Raw genomic sequence first — 2,500 nt, forward strand, 5'->3', positions numbered from 1 at the left:
CGTAAAAAAGATTAAGCCAGGTAGGAGTCGAGCCTACAATCTTCTGATCCGTAGTGAGACGCGTTATCCATTGCGCCACTGGCACATCCTCTCCAGAGCAGCGGGCAACTCACAGTCCCACAACACTGCGGCATCAGCAGGTACACCAGGCCGCGAGCGTCAAAAGGCGCACGGCGGACAATCACCAAAGCGAGACACCTTTGCCGCTTCCCTTCGATTTTCAGGTGGTAGAGCGGAGGACTGCAGTGGAAAAAAAGCAAAGCAAAGTCGTCGTTAGGTCGCTGGTTCGACTCCGGCTTGAAGGAGCGGGCGTTCTTGTGCAGTAAGTGAGCGGTAAGGAGCATTTTGCTCAAGGCAGTGCTCTTAACTTGACGCTAGTTTACATGTTGCTGCTAAGGCACAGGACACCTCCATTGCTTGAGCAGTTGCATCTGCACACCAGCAGGGAGTGCCTTTGAGCAGCAACGCACCAAAACACCCAGCACTCTCTTTCAGGCAAAGCCTCAGGCAAAAGAATTCATCTATCAGTCAGACAGGGCTCTCGGCTGCTCCCTCACGCTCGTGGCGGCTGCTACTTTCCGGTCACCTCGCTTCCCTTCCGTCGGCTCGGGCTCTTTCTCGGCTTCTTTCCCCATTTCTCTGACTTCCCGCCCTGCCGTTGCTCGGTAACGCCGATTGGAGCAAAGCGTTGAAAGAGATCAGGGAGCGGGCTAACCCAAAGCAGGAGATCCCTGCTGGTGGCGCAGCAACTCAGAGGCGAGTGCTAAGGAGCTACTGAGAAGCAAACTTGGTGCAATTGTAAGACGCAGCTGGGGAATTAGCTCAAATGGTAGTGCGCTCGCTTTGCATGTGAGAGGTAGCGGGATCGATGCCTGCATTCTCCACTCCTCTTTTGGCTCGGGGCAATGGCTCAAACGCAACAGTGGTGTCAGCTGTCGGTGAACCCGTGTACTTCCGAAGGGTCTCCACACGCTGAGGTACAGAGGGGCCAAGGGACATCAAATCCTTTGGTGTGCCGTAGCAGCAAGTCTTGTCGATAGTCTTGTGCAGCAAAAATGGAAAGCTGAGATGAGGGATAAAAATGCTTTGCAAGTATCAATGCCTTCTCTGAGGATCGAACTCAGGACCTTCAGATTATGAGACTGACGCGCTGCCTACTGCGCTAAGAAGGCACTTGCCATGCAAACTGCTGGGCAGCATGACCAAGTAGGTGCGCTTGCGAGGCATCTAGCGCCATAATGCAAAGTGCGTAAAAAAGTTCGAGCCAGGTAGGAGTCGAACCTACAATCTTCTGATCCGTAGTCAGACGCGTTATCCATTGCGCCACAGGCCCAGCCTGTACAGAGCAGCTGGCAACTCACAGTCCCACAACACTGCGGCATCAGCAGGTACACCAGGCCGGGAGCGTCAAAAGGCGCACGGCGGACAATCACCAAAGCGAGACACCTTTGCCGCTTCCCTTCGATTTTCAGGTGGTAGAGCGGAGGACTGCAGTGGAAAAAAAGCAAAGCAAAGTCGTCGTTAGGTCGCTGGTTCGACTCCGGCTTGAAGGAGCGGGCGTTCTTGTGCAGTAAGTGAGCGGTAAGGAGCTTTTAGCTCAAGGCAGTGCTCTTAACTTGACGCTAGTTTACATGTTGCTGCTGAGGCACAGGACACCTCCATTGCTTGAGCAGTTGCATCTGCACACCAGCAGGGAGTGCCTTTGAGCAGCAATGCACCAAAACACCCACCACTCTCTTTCAGGCAAAACCTCAGGCAAAAGAATTCATCTATCAGTCAGACAGGGCTCTCGGCTGCTCCCTCACGCTCGTGGCGGCTGCTACTTTCCGGTCACCTCGCTTCCCTTCCGTCGGCTCGGGCTCTTTCTCGGCTTCTTTCCCCATTTCTCTGACTTCCCGCCCTGCCGTTGCTCGGTAACGCCGATTGGAGCAAAGCGTTGAAAGAGATCAGGGAGCGGGCTAACCCAAAGCAGGAGATCCCTGCTGGTGGCGCAGCAACTCAGAGGCGAGTGCTAAGGAGCTACTGAGAAGCAAACTTGGTGCAATTGTAAGACGCAGCGGGGGAATTAGCTCAAATGGTAGAGCGCTCGCTTTGCATGTGAGAGGTAGCGGGATCGATGCCTGCATTCTCCACTCCTCTTTTGGCTCGGGGCAATGGCTCAAACGCAACAGTGGTGTCAGCTGTCGGTGAACCTGTGTACTTCCGAAGGGTCTCCACACGCTGAGGGACAGAGGGGCCAAGGGACATCAAATCCTTTGGTGTGCCGTAGCAGCAAGTCTTGTGCAGCAAAAATGGAAAGCTGAGATGAGGGATAAAAAAGCTTTGCAAGTATCAATGCCTTCTCTGAGGATTGAACTCAGGATCTTTAGATTATGAGACTGACGCGCTGCCTACTGCGCTAAGAAGTCACGGGCCGTGCAAACTGCTGGGCAGCATGACCAAGTAGGTGCGCTTGCGAGATATCTAGAGCCATAATGCAAAGTGCGTAAAAAAGATTAAG

General features: G+C 53.8%; 2 non-coding genes across 2 annotated transcripts; both read right to left on the reverse strand.

The window, feature by feature from the left end:
• Positions 1-1,099: 1,099 nt before the first annotated feature.
• Positions 1,100-1,172, reverse strand: trnam-cau (transfer RNA methionine (anticodon CAU)). The gene has a single exon. It is a non-coding gene; the product is annotated as a tRNA-Met (tRNA).
• Positions 1,173-1,260: 88 nt separating this feature from the next.
• On the reverse strand, positions 1,261-1,333 carry trnar-acg (transfer RNA arginine (anticodon ACG)). Its single transcript has one exon. It is a non-coding gene; the product is annotated as a tRNA-Arg (tRNA).
• Between the last annotated feature and the right edge of the window lie 1,167 nt (positions 1,334-2,500).

The sequence above is a fragment of the Somniosus microcephalus genome, unplaced genomic scaffold (assembly GCF_052327205.1).
Source record: "Somniosus microcephalus isolate GS21.2 unplaced genomic scaffold, FLI_Smic_1.0 scaffold134, whole genome shotgun sequence".
NCBI classification, from domain to species: Eukaryota; Metazoa; Chordata; class Chondrichthyes; order Squaliformes; family Somniosidae; genus Somniosus; species Somniosus microcephalus.